Source organism: Paramisgurnus dabryanus, chromosome 14 (assembly GCF_030506205.2).
Source record: "Paramisgurnus dabryanus chromosome 14, PD_genome_1.1, whole genome shotgun sequence".
Classification (NCBI taxonomy): Eukaryota; Metazoa; Chordata; class Actinopteri; order Cypriniformes; family Cobitidae; genus Paramisgurnus; species Paramisgurnus dabryanus.
Genome location: NC_133350.1, coordinates 32,358,462 through 32,371,973, shown reverse-complemented (window position 1 = coordinate 32,371,973; position 13,512 = coordinate 32,358,462). Strand labels below are relative to the sequence as shown.

The 13,512-nt window shown below is 37.6% G+C and overlaps 2 long non-coding RNA genes and 2 other non-coding genes across 4 annotated transcripts; all 4 read right to left on the bottom strand.

The window, feature by feature from the left end:
* Positions 1–30: 30 nt before the first annotated feature.
* LOC141280709 (uncharacterized) lies at positions 31–1,328 on the bottom strand. The gene is made up of 3 exons (XR_012334998.1): positions 1,201–1,328; positions 632–712; positions 31–186 (listed from the first exon to the last, which is right to left on the bottom strand). It is a non-coding gene; the product is annotated as an uncharacterized lncRNA (long non-coding RNA).
* A 752-nt stretch (positions 1,329–2,080) lies between these two features.
* On the bottom strand, positions 2,081–3,068 carry LOC135747309 (uncharacterized). Its single transcript, XR_010531837.2, has 3 exons — positions 2,955–3,068; positions 2,605–2,666; positions 2,081–2,445 (listed from the first exon to the last, which is right to left on the bottom strand). It is a non-coding gene; the product is annotated as an uncharacterized lncRNA (long non-coding RNA).
* Positions 3,069–12,146: 9,078 nt separating this feature from the next.
* trnav-aac (transfer RNA valine (anticodon AAC)) lies at positions 12,147–12,219 on the bottom strand. The gene has a single exon. It is a non-coding gene; the product is annotated as a tRNA-Val (tRNA).
* Positions 12,220–13,334: 1,115 nt separating this feature from the next.
* Positions 13,335–13,475, bottom strand: LOC135747409 (U4 spliceosomal RNA). Its single transcript, XR_010531913.1, has one exon. It is a non-coding gene; the product is annotated as a U4 spliceosomal RNA (small nuclear RNA).
* Between the last annotated feature and the right edge of the window lie 37 nt (positions 13,476–13,512).

Genomic DNA, 13,512 nt, shown 5'->3' with positions numbered 1-13,512 from the left:
CTTGCACTTAAGGGAATACTTGGAGGAGGACTGATCAATGGCATGCAGACACGAATATAACCTTAAAATCTCTGCTATCTCGTTGGTTGACAAAGCAGTGATAGTGCGGTTGAGGCTGACAAGGAACCTTGCAAGGTTATCCACTGCCTCCCATCCAGGAACACCCCTTGAATCACATCTACTGTCCTGAAAAAGGAAACAAAAAAAAACTAAGCTCTACATTACAAAATAGTTTATAAAAGGATAGTTCTCCAAAAATGAAGATTCTGTCATCATTTACTCCCCCTTAAGTTGTTACAAACCTATATACATTTCTTTGTTTTAATAAACACAAAAGAAGATATTTTGATGTAACCAAACCATTCATGAGCCTTATTCAATTCCATACTATTATTTTATCCTAGTATGAAAGTGAATGGGGCTCATGATTGGTTTGGTTACAAAACATTCCTCAAAATATCTTCCTTCATGTTCATCAGAAAAAAACACATTTATACAGGTTGATAACAACATGAGAGTGAAAAAATAATGACAGAATTTGTATTTTTGGGTGAACTATTCCTTTAACAGTTCTATGATAAACCATTCTTTACAAATTACAACCATTCGCATCAATTATTAGAAACTTTACCGGAGCTGATGTGCTAGGCTCAGCACAGAAAATGTCTTCAACATCAGGACTGCAAGAGCCATCTATTGGAACACTGGCTTCCTAGATATTTTTTAAACATTTGTAAGAGAAGAATAAATTAGAGCTACAACACCTATTGTTCAAAACATTTACTAGTATTAATAATTTGTGAAACTTAACAATAATGGTTAATATTTTTATTAATTTAATGCATTAATATCTACAGTAAGACTAAGCAATTCTTTAGTTACAGTACTTGTTCATCTTTGTTAACATACATAATAAAGCTGTTCTTTTGTTAGTTAATGTCAGTTCAGGTTCATTTATTTTCATAGATACAACTCTGATTTTAACCATGTATTAGTAAATGCTGAGATTAACAGAAACTAAGATCAATAAATGCTTTATAAAATGTGGTTATTGCTACTTCATTTTAACTGATGTAGTCAACAAATGTTAACAAATTTTGTAAGGGGTTAATAAAAAGTTTAATCATGAATCATAATAAACTAGTAAAGTAACATTTCTATGTAATTTAAATGACAAAAGATCAAGACAACTGACATTACCAGAGAGGAGCTTAATGAATCATGACTACTTGATCTGCCAAGGGTGTGGGTATCTAAACTGATGTCGGCTGCATCACATATTGTGACATCCAGACACTCATCCTCCTGAACCTCAACCTGCATCTCTGGCAGAGTTACGCCCACTTCACCATGCTCCAGTGGAGAGAGCAGGTCTCCTCTGTCAGACTGTGCCAGCAAGTACTCCACAGCTATACGTTCATCTGCAATAAAGAGTCATTAAACATTTAGTAATAAGATAAATATATCAGGCTAATAATCAATTATTTGCAAGAAACACATGAAAGTAAAATAAATCAACAACGTGGAATGGAAAAACTAAATCGAATACTTGTAACCTCACAGACACATCTAATAACCACACTGTTAACGATTTCCCTGTATTTTTACAGTACGGTACTGGCAGCACGGTTGCCAGTAAGTTACTGTATTTTGGTTTTACAGTACTGTACTGTAATACCATTTTACAGTACACAAACTAGTACTGTATAGTTACAAAGCAGTACTGTACTGTAATTTTACAATATTTTATTACAGTAGTCTATTTTTACAGTAATTTACTGTAATGTCTATATTGACCCATAAATACTATTTATTACTTATTACAGTTAATACAATAATATTATATATAATAGCTAGATATTTAGGTTTAAATCTATAGTTATTAATATGGTAAAAATGCTACATTAAAACATAATGAATTAAAAGGCAATCCAAGCAATGTATGTATCAAAATTTTATTAAAAAAAAACATTTAATTGAAACAAAACATATTTAAAACAAGATTTTAAACAATAATAAACATATAAACAAGTTAAATAAAATAAAATCAACAAGTATAAACAAGTTTGGAGACCCCTGCTGTAACATATTTAACTCTGGCAAATAGAACACTGGTCAATAGTTTGAAGTTTTCAGTTTAAAGTCCATCATCAACTAAAAGGTAACATTTCACTGTGGTAAAAAGAACACTGGCCCATAGTTTTAAATATTCTACTTGAATTTCATTGAACACTAAAAATAAATTAAAAATTAAACTGTGGCAGACAGACCACAGTGGCCTTTACTTTGAAGTCGTCCATTCGAACTCAATCAGGGACTGCATGAAGCTGTTCACAGGGGTTAATGGCCACAGCTTTTCTCTGCACCAAGTTCCTTGTCTTTTTGCTTGCTCCTTGTCTGGATGTGCACTTTTTCCCATCTTTGGAATTAATTCTATCCAGAAACCTGTTAGAAATATCATAAACATTAAGTCAACAAATATAAGATAGAAAAAGATTCTTAAAAAACTAAACTCAGCCTTGAATTTACTCCTATTCTGAAACCTTTTGCTCTTATTCTACTGTTCCACACCTAATTACATTAAAATACAGAAGATTCACTTACCTCGGAACAAACTCTTTCCTCAATGGACAGCATCCACCTGGATCCTGTCATGATTGAATGTCCTGAACAGAAAGTGCAATTGTTACTGATTTGGACACAACTTTTTATTCTGAAAACAAAATCTTTTGTCAATAAAGTCCAGGGACACCTCTGCTAAATAAATACAATTATTAAATTAAATTTCTTAAAAACCAAAGTCTGAATATTTCTGTTTGTATATTTCTACATGGCAAACTAAGACAATTGTGTACATGTTGTGTATGGTCGTGTTACAGTGTTGTGTGTGGGAATTGTGAATGAGTGTATACATGGGTATTTAAAGAAGCTGTAGTGGTAAAGTGCAAACTTACCGAACATAATGTGCTTGGGTGTGTCTGGTGTCACCCGTTGTGCCTCCACATCTGCCTTAACTCCTGAAAAGTGCAAGGACACTCATGTAAACTACAAATAAAAAGTGATTAGCCACATTCCCGGTAACACTTTATTTTACGACCCGCAAAGTACCGGGTAATTAAACCGAATTTACAGCGTACCTATTTGTAACAACAGGGTAACTCTACAGTACGTACTTGTAGGTATAAGGGAACAATATTTTAAGTTTGGGGTAATTATGGGGTAAGAATATGAAGAATTATAAATGATTTATACTCGAAGTATTTTATAACTACAGGGTACCTATTGTAATATTACGTGGTATGTATGACTTACAAGTCTATGGGGAAATTATGTTCTATTTCTTTATTTTATTTTATTGTGAATTTTTCATATTGACTACTGAATGTTGATATAGTCGATGTCTACGAGCCACATCGGCAAATAAATATAACAGCACATCACTTTTATTTTAGTAGCCTATATTACTTGCTTTTAATAACAAAAGTCCAGCTGATTTAATGTGATTATCTTTTTTTAAGGTAAGTACAATAAAAATAGCAACTTATTCCCTATTTACCAGGAAACTCTTACATTTGCGGACATATTTGAAGTGGTGCTTTGCAATTTATTTACTTTTATTTCAAATGACACAATAATGACCACAAAGCAGCATGCTATTTGTTTATTTTTAATAGGTGTTATCATTGGTAGACTAAAACTTTGCAACATGTGTAAACACAAGTATTTTAGCCAAATATAATTTATGCAATGGCAAACCAGAATGAAACAACAGCAGATATCAGCTCCCGCTAAAGAAAAAGACGACTACATGCGTAGGCAACTGCGCAGGTGTAGAGCGCGCGGCCGTCTGCAGGAGGTTTGCTGGAACGCGATCCTGAGGTGAAATTTCTTTAAGAGGTTTTAAAAACATTCTACACTGTGGAATACGGCTGCGAATGATTGTAGCAGGATCCGCATGCTGGATAAGGTGACTTGTTTTGTTAATAAATGACTCACGCTTTTCAAACATTGTTTTTCAAGACAGTTTAACAGTAGCAGATAGCTAGCACATAAATTAGCCTAAAGTTTTATAACTGGCTCAGAAAACTCAGTTTTTTGTCAAGTCACAGTGAAGAAACATTTACTGAAGGCTTTCATTTATGTTTTTTATATGTAATGCAGAACAGCATTTGTGAGACGACATCAACTCATCATCCGAGTGGACAAGAACACCAACAGAGGAATCCAAGCCGCAAAAACAACGAATAATTGTCATGACTTTTTATTTGAAATAAAAGTTATGTGATAATAAACATTAAGTTTTGGCTTAATTATTGTGTTTTAAAGATGTTTTGAAATAAGTTGTTTTAAAATAAAAATAACAATATTCTGTAGGTTTATGGTATTTACCCTATAACTTTTATAACAAGGGGTGAACAAAGCACCACTTTAGTTTACAGCCCGCAAATATGAGAGTTACCCGGTAAATACACAGAACAAGTGGGGAATAAGACCAACTTTAATTTACAGCCCGCAAATATAAGAGTTACCTGGTAACTCCTGTATACATATCAAAGAGGTACAAGTTGCTATTATTTTTATTGTGTGTTATATTTTATTTGCCGACGTGGCTTGTAGACATCAACTGTATATACAATACACTTCATCAGGTAAGTAGCATATATGATAAAGAAAACATATTACACATAGACGTAAGTCATACATACCACGTAATATTACAATAGGTACCCTGTAGTTATGAAATACTTAGAGAATAATTTCACATATATTCTTACCCCCTTATTACCCCAAACTTAAAATATTGTTCCCTTATACCTACAAGTACGTACTGTAGAGGTACTCTGTTGTTACAAATAGGTACGCTGTAAATTCGGTTTAATTACGCGGTACTTTGCGGGTCGTAAAATAAAGTGTTACCACATTCCCTTTGTACTTTTACATGTGACGTGAAAGCATTTAATATTGCAGTCAAAAAAATACATGACTTGTAACTGTACATCTTGTACTTGCCTGGTTCCTTTAAAGATGATCCATCTTACCCAATCCAGCTTACAAGCAATGGTAAGACTGTAAAAAATTCAAATGTTACAAAATCTGTTAGCCATAGAAATAAGTAGACATTGTGAAGGAAATGGTAAAAAAAAAATTTTGTAACACTTTACTACAATAGTTTATTCCTTAACATTTGGTAATGCCTTAGCTAATATGAACTAACAATGAACAATATATTTTACAACATTAATAATATTTGATAATGTTCATTGTGCAGAGACAAAGTGATTGATTTAAAAATGTATTAAGTGTTTAAATCTAATATCATGCTATGCTAACAAATAAAACCTTTCTGTAAGTGTTTAGTCAGTTGTAAAACAAATATATATATATATATATATATATATATATATATATTAGTTGTTATATTATATATTACATATAAATATCTAAATAAGTCTTTTTTTATTATTATTCTATAACATCTTGTCTACAGAAAATCTCTGAAAATGTCTCGTTTAGTGCAGAAAATAGCGATTTATAGTGACAAGGTAAAAAGACTGCCCCTAATGTTTAACCCGGACCGGCTGCGGTGTAACACGCTATTTCACGCAAAGTTTTTTAACTAAGTTAGTAGCTAGCTGGCTGCTCACTTTAAAGATAAACATGATCGCCTAAATCTGAGCAATCCTGGTGATGCCAGTTTCCTACACGATGTTATATTGGACTATTTTACATCCAGAGATGAAGGATCAGATGACAGAGACGAGAAGACAAAGGTACGTAAATGCGGAGCCCATTCTCTTTTCGTGCATTGATTTGATGCGTTTTGGAAACTTATATACAGCGTGCAATGCATCTGAAGTGGTGGAAACAATATGCCATAAAAATGTATTGGACAACTTACTGGGCGTGTAAAACGCTTAAGAGAAGATATTCTCTGCTTTTGCTGATATACCGTAATATAATAACAACAACAATAAGCGCGGCAATCCCTTTCGTTCATCTGATATTAAGATGAGCCCAAGTCTGAATTATATTTGGTCGAAGTTAAAGCTGCGATGAGTTCGATGCATGTATCCAGTTAAATATGAGGTTTCTTGTTTTCACTTCTGTGGAGGAGTTCGGTACTACAGTATGCTGTGTACGGTGTGACAAGTCCTGACTGTTTACAACCACGAGTCAGCCTTGCCAAACAGTCGAACTTAATACTTTTCTCTGACGCTAACTGAACAGATGAAACGCCGAGATAAACGACCATTATGCTGGGACCGCAAGATCGCGCTGCCGGGTGGTCTTTGTCCATTTCGTTAAAAATAGTTTCATTGTCACCACACTTTCAACACAATATAAACTCACCAAAACCCTCATAATTTAGTTAAAACAACCCTATATTCATTAATAAAGGTGTAAAGCGAGTAAAAGCAGCGGTAGACATCTGTGTGTAACGTTAGCTTACTTTCTGAGGGAGATTGAAACTTTGTTGGCGACCGTTTTTCTCTCTCATTGCACGTTTAAAACAATATTGTGACAAACTATTGACAACATTCTTAAACTAAAAATTAAGTTTTCATGAAACAGAAATATTTCAAACTTACCGAACTGCCAGAAATCAATCGTCCTCCTTCAGCTGCAGCCAGGAGTTGTGCTCTCTCTCCCTCTGTGTGATTTGACGTTGGCGCACTTTCTCTGATTATTGCAAGTACACCTGGCACATTACAGCAATGGCTACAGCAAGGTTACATCAAGACCAAAAGATACTGTAAAATGTTCCCGCTCAAACAAATTTACCCAGAATGCATTATGAACTGCAGTACTGTACTGTAATGTACACATACAGTATAGTACTGTTGATTTTTACAGTAATGTACTGCTAAATCTACAGCGACATCTAACAGTGCACATTCACATTACATTACCATTTAGCAGACTTACAAAGCGACTTACAAGAATTAGGAAACAAATAGTTATCATAGGAGGGCAAAACAATAATAAAATAAGTGCTTATAGATGGTTTCATCGGGCGCACGTGAGGTGAAGCGATAAGCGTCTGGTCCTAACTTTACTTCCGGTTTCTGTTTGTTTAATGGTCCGACTAGTTGCTGAAACTGAACAAGTTTTAGGGCTCTATCTTGCACCCAGCGCAATTGACTTTGTCCGTGACGCATGTATCATTCGTATTTTGCCCCGGCGCACAGCGGGTTTTTCCCGTCACAGAAGCACGTCGGCAAACTAGGGAATGAACTTGCGCTCCCTGGGTGGTTCAGCGCAAAAAAAGAGGCGTGTTGCGGCGCAAACCATCCCTGATGCTATTTTGCAGTTTCAAAAAACAATTGCGCCACTGACCAGAAAAAAAAAGTTTAAAGTCAGTGGCGCGTTGCGCGTTGTTCATTATGCTATTTTAAGGGCGCATGCTTGACCATAATGTATAGGGTGCACAACGCGCACACACTTTGCTTATCTAATCTACACAGATGCAACAGTTATTGTTGCAAATCATAAATTGTTACACTTAAAAATATTAATACACGAGATAAGGGGAATCATAGTGGTGAGCATTGTGGTGATAGTTTTTATTTATTCTCATGCAAATAACGATTAAAATATTTTCATAACTTTGTTGTGTGGCTGTATTACGTTTATTTTATGTAAATAATAATTAAAATGTTTTCATAAGAAAGCTTAATGTATATGAACTTGATTTGTAAGAGTACTTTGGGGTTGGACCTTGCTTGCGTTTCTTGGGTCCGATTTCAAAGCCCCCAAACCCTTTCAGCGGTAAGGGTGGACACAGCGATGTCCTCTGCTGGCGTCAAGTCCTGAGGCAGATCCACCTCCCGTTACACGGCGTGCCCGATTTATGCTGGCAAGCGTGGGATTCCCCCGTACAAGGACGTCGGTCTCCTCGGCTGTGAACCGCTCCTGGCGTGCGCCTGGTAAATCCGTCATAATAATAGCAACCCGCCATGGAACTTGCGCCCTTGCGTTTAAAGGGAATGTTGGCTAGCGTTCTGATTGGTTTATTTGACGTTACGCCCAAACCACACCTATGAATAATGAACCTGCTTCAGACCAACCCCTTATTGATTTGCGCCCGGCGCAAGAGTTATTTCTCACGCCGGGAAAATAGCAACAGCGCACAAGATCCGCCCACAAAGTCACTTGCGCGTTGCGCTTCGCACTTGCGTTTCAGATCGTTAAAATAGGGCCCTTAGTGTTCAGGCGTGATGAAAAGCTTTTGAAACACACTGGTGCCTGAAATCACAATTTTAAGAGAATGTACAATAATGAATCCTACCAGTGGGTTTCCCAGGGGGTGTAAATTCTGGAAGAAGTGCACATCCAAGGACTCTGTTGCTGAGTATGTTCATGTAGGACATTAAACGTGCGTCATACATTTTGGTATGCGATACACCACTTATGTCCACAGCCTGATGAGCCCGGTTGATGTTCCATCTTGATGCACCCTCAAGCATGTACATCTGAGTATGAAGAGCATTACATCTCCACCCTGAAATACATAAGGTTTCATATGGTTAAAATACCATCATAAACCCAATTGATATAACACTTATTCAGTTGTTAATTTATTTCTGACCAAAATCTGTTCAAATTTTATGCCTTTAATTTTGTGGCAATTTTCCCATGTAATTTTAAAATGGTAATTGATGTTTTTCGAGGTATTGTTTTAAAGTTAGAAATTTCAGTATTGTGACAACACATCCTTAAATATACACATACTGTCATATTATTTCAATTTACCTGGAATAAAAGTGCACTGATGGCGATGAAAGCTTTCCAGAGAAGAGGACCCTCTGCCACACCTCAGTACATCCAGAACCTTGTCTCCCTTCTGTAACCCTGAGCCCAGTTTTGTGTAAAGCTGAACACCGGGTGGATCTTGAATGCAGGGTAAATGTTTCTGCTGTACCTCCCACACGCGTATCATGCTCTCTGGATTGACAAGGCGCAAGCCAGTCGTGTCGGTCAGTTCCCACATGGAGTCCAGCAGTCCTTGAATCAAGGCACGAGTTTCTTCAACTCCGCGTGTCCTCCTCCTGCAGTGCTTGGCTAGCTCACTGGAAGTAATGCTTGAGAGGATTTGGGCCTCTGTTGGAATATGCCCCCCATGCATTGTCTTTTTTGCCTCTTTAAGACGAGAGATGTCATCCTTGTCCCATTCAAAGATACAGCTGGACAACTTGGAGCAGAAAGTACCATACAAGGGATGGTGCTCTGTTGTGAGACGAGCAGTCAACCGTCGCATGAAGTGGAATACATCAAGACGCACTGTGACCTTCCATGGTCGAAACCAGGTAAGAACTGGAGTCACACCTAGACAAATAAGAAACAAGGAAAGGTTAAGCCTTTTCTTACATTTAAATTTACATAATTAAACAATTATGCTTTTTCTGAATTAAATACATTTGTGTTTACTTGACTGCAAACAGTGAACTGGGGTTCTCATGCTATATTTCCATTTTGGTAACACTTTAGTATTGGGACCAATTCTTACTTTTAACTAGTGTCTTATTAGGTTACATATTGGCTGTTCATTAGTGCTTATAAAGGACATATTAATGCCTTGTTCTGCATGACCATATTGTACATCCCTTTACCCAATCCAATACCTACAGTAAACCTAACGGCTACAACAACAACTACCTTATTAGCTAATTATTAGCAGTAAATTGAAAGGTTAACTGATACAAAAGTCATAATTTATAATCAATAAGTGTTCCCCATACTAAAGTGTTACCCTGTTACCAATTTTGTGGTAACCATGCAGATCTGTGATTTATTCTCATTCTGAAATTTACCTAATATACTTGCTAATACAAATTATGCATTTATAACCACTATAAATGCATACACATTCCTATTAGGAATAGTTAAAAAGCTACAAACCTGTCTTGCTGCAGCAGTCCCTATCAACATAAATCACAGCTGGCTCTGGCTCCCCAGCATCCTTGTATCGCTTCACAATGCCCTGACACAAGTCGTCTAGAGCAGCTCCCTCACCAGTGGTTAGGACACAGTTTAGGACTTGGCCAAACTCATTTCCAACGTTGGTCATCCAGGTAGCGGTGTCCGCAATGCCACCAGCAAGCTTTTTAGCGATCTATATAATTACATAAACACATAAGGTATAATCACTGAACATCAATTTAAGTTTATATGCATATTTATAAAAAATATATAAACACACACACACACATTTACCTTTTTGGTAGAATCAAGCTTCAGGATGCTACCATATGTTGATGTTATGACACCCTTTAGCTCATCATGGTGACTCAGAATTTCGTTGGCATGGCCGGTCTCAAACCACTGTGCTAGAGGTAGGGGGCAATAGGGTGGTGGCTGCTCATAAACCACTTCTAGTTGGGTCAGGGCACATTTTTTTTTATGGAACTCACAGTCTGTCAGGTAATCTATAGTCCGTCTTGCCCACTCCTCACTATGAATTTCTTCCAGCGCTTGCTGCAAGTAACTAGAACTGTTTCCTGCAGTTCTAGGCTTAAGCAAGGTTACACACTTCCTGTCAAGGGCAAGGTGAGTGGTCAGAACAGCTGGGAATTTATTTCTGTGGGAGGGATCCAGTTGTTTTAGGATCTCCGAACTCCAAGGGCAGACAGGAATCATACATTTACTGCAGCGAGGGTAGTCTGCTCCAATTAGGTAATACCTGGAGTCAACATCAATTACTTCCCTCACTTTAGTGTAGATCTAAAGAGACATTACGTAAAAATTATAAAAAATAACATTACTAAAGTTATTTTCTAGTATTAAAACATACATCTTCATTTAAATAACTTACTGCTTTCTTTTCCTCAAAAGATAACCTGTTTTGTTCACATAAAATATTCGCTAAGAAGATGGAAACTTTAATAAATTGGGGTTGGATTTTATTTATTTATTACACTGGAAACACAAAATATGTACACACTGTATTTTTACATTAGTAATCATCATATCTTCGTTGTATATACTAAAAAAAACTGCCTATGTTGTTCCAAAATGAAAAGCCACCACTATTTATACCACCATATTGTCCAAATATAACCTCTTATAACTAACGTTATATAAATTAAGCATTAAACCACCAAGTTAAGAACCGTTATCTAAATTAAACGAACGTAAACGGTTGAGACTGAACCAAGTCAAACGTTCCGCTTTTCTTTCACGTAATACTGTAAAGTTACTTACCTGAAATCTTAGGATTGTTAGGACTTGCGTTAGGAATTGGTTCGCAAGTGTTAGGACTTATTTAGAATGTGTTAGGAAGTGTAACAAATTGTTAGGAATGGTTAGGCTGTCCGATCGCCGGCGGGTACGGCCACCTCGTCCTGTGAGACTTTCCCGTAACCCCTGCTGTGGGGCATTTTGCGATTCCTAAATTACCACCAAGTACGTAGTAGCGTGTATCAAATTGTTTCCGTTGTTGGTGTAATTAAACGTTATCTTTTAGAAAGCGTTCATTTTGGCCTGACAGAAGGGAAACGCCTGAAGAGAACTGTGCATGAGCAATCCATCGCCTTAGACATGTTTAGAAATAATTTCAAGGACTGACCTTTAATTGATTGGGGTTCTTTTTCAAAATAGTTTTCATCGGATTTCGACATGAAACAGGCAAAAACCAAAGGAGACATTCAAGACTTTATTTAAAGGGAACAAGAGGTTTTCATTGGCTTATGTACACAGCCAACTGGCTGGGTAATGTTGACTAAACCTCAGTACACTTACCTGCCGTCCGTTCAACTAACACTAACCGACGATCAGGTTTACAATAACGTGCATCAAACTGATGTAACTGTTGAGGTAGTTAAATCAACATGACCAAAACCCTGTCATATCTCTAACAAAGTGTTTATTTCAGTCGAACCGAGGACATTTGTGATAACCACAGCACCACAGAAACCTGTTCCTTTGGATTCTATGTTTATTTTGATAGATTTGGCCACACACTTTCTCTCTGTGCAACACTTCCCAAAGGGGCAATGCTTTTCGCCCACTTGAGAACTAGCCACCTTTCATGCGTGAAGCGAATGTGACGGGCGGAACTGTGTGTAACTTTAAAAGTGCTTCATGATACAAGGAGTAACGTGTCTCAAGAAAGGAATTTAACTCGCAGCGTATCAAAAGGAACACACTGTTTCTGCCCGGTTTCGAACCGAGGACCGTTCGCGTGTTAGGCGAATGTGATAACCACTACACTACAGAAACCCACATGCTCTGACACTTGGTTGTATCAACACATTTTGTCACATATTTTGCGATCGTTTGAAGGGACCGCACATACTGTATGAGAAAGGCGGTGCATTTCCCAGAAATGCGTGGATGCTTCTTCTGAAACTGGCAAACAGCTACACACTTCTTAGTTTGGATATCTCTCCGATTTGTTTCAGAGATGACGTGTGAGCAGTCAAGTCTCAGCTCGCGAACTGACCGAATAACGCAGATATTTCCAAACCTGCTGCTGGTCGGCTACTGTCCTGCAGACTTCAGTTTCAACCCACCTCCAACACAACAGTCTGTAATTATCAAGCAACCTTGAACACCTTGATAAGCTGCTTCAGCTAAGTTTCATTGGGGTTGGAGCTAAAATCTGCAGGGCGGAAGCTCACCAGGAGCAGGGTCAAAGACCCCTGCTATAGTGTGAGCACACAATTTGTGAACTTTGGCTTCACATCGCATGGGATTTATCCGGGCTCAGGTCTCAGCTCCAGAGCTTCTCATCTCCAGAGCTTCACGTCTCAAGCTTCCTATGGTCTTATAACGCTTGCAGACAAAGATGGGATTTTTTTATCATGACCTGTTCATTACTCGCCGGTCTGCGGACAGAGTAAATGTTACTAGAATGCCACAAATGAGCAGGAGCCTGCTTCAGTCTTCTAACAGAGTATGTAAGAGCTCTTTAAGTGGAGTAGTCTTGCTTCAGCTTGAGACACTCTTCTCTTGGGGAAAAAGCAGTTGTCCTCCAAAACGTCATCAGAGAGGCAGCGTTACTAAGCTAGAGTAAGTGTAGGTGTGTCTGCGTAACATGATGAACTGACTCTCCAGTTGCACGAGATAAAGCACATGTGACAAAAACGTGATCCTTCCTGTGAAAAGCCAGCTAAATAATTTTTTGTGATTTGCTAATTTCTCCATAAAATCATCACACATGACGTAAAGAACACTCTGTAAAACGCAACCTCGATATCTTTAACGTCCACTGCCTCGTCAAAGCTTGAAATGAATGTGACACCAACTATTGGGATGAACCTGCGATTCCCCTGATCTCCTTACGAGCAACCCCAAAACAAGGGGACATCTTTCTTTTCCAACGACTTTGTAAGTCTTTTAAGAAACTGGCAAAAATTACCAAAGCTGACTGTATTTCAAGTCATCCTGGCGGGGTATTGGGTAAAGTTTTCAACCAGCAATGATCACGCTTCGGGTAAACCTCATAGGCTACGATATTGCCTCTGCAAAAGAATGACAGCAAAGGTCACGACCTCTCCTGTGCACATTCAC